The sequence below is a fragment of the Rhagoletis zephyria genome, unplaced genomic scaffold (assembly GCF_001687245.7).
Source record: "Rhagoletis zephyria isolate East Lansing unplaced genomic scaffold, Rhagoletis_zephyria_1.1 Rzeph_scaffold_04332, whole genome shotgun sequence".
NCBI lineage: Eukaryota > Metazoa > Arthropoda > Insecta > Diptera > Tephritidae > Rhagoletis > Rhagoletis zephyria.
The window spans coordinates 4,446-4,730 of record NW_016161415.1 but is presented as its reverse complement, the minus strand read 5'-3'; the positions used below and the strand labels follow the sequence as shown (position 1 = coordinate 4,730).

The following is a 285-nucleotide window of genomic DNA, read 5'->3' as shown; positions in this document are numbered from 1 at the left end:
TTCGAATGGACAGTGAGAATTTTTTTTTTAAATCCCCATAACTTTGTCAAAATTTAATAGATTCCAACAATGTTTTTACTCAAATGTCAGTAACTCTTGTCACTTCAAGATAGAATGATATAATTATTGATTATCATTATTTAAAATTTTTTATTTAACAATAAACAAAAAGTGCAAATTTTTTTTTAAACTTAATATCTCAAAAAGTGTATTTTTTTTCTCTCAAACTTTTTTAGCGGGAAAGGGACACTTTGAACTACAATCAACCCAAATCTCTAATCGCGA

The 285-nt window shown here is 25.6% G+C and overlaps 1 protein-coding gene across 1 annotated transcript in view; it reads right to left on the bottom strand.

Moving 5' to 3' along the window:
* LOC108370590 (cytochrome b reductase 1) overlaps window positions 1-285 on the bottom strand; it is a gene marked incomplete at its 5' end in the record, with an annotated part of 3,371 nt that overhangs the window by 772 nt on the left and 2,314 nt on the right. The window lies entirely within an intron of this gene.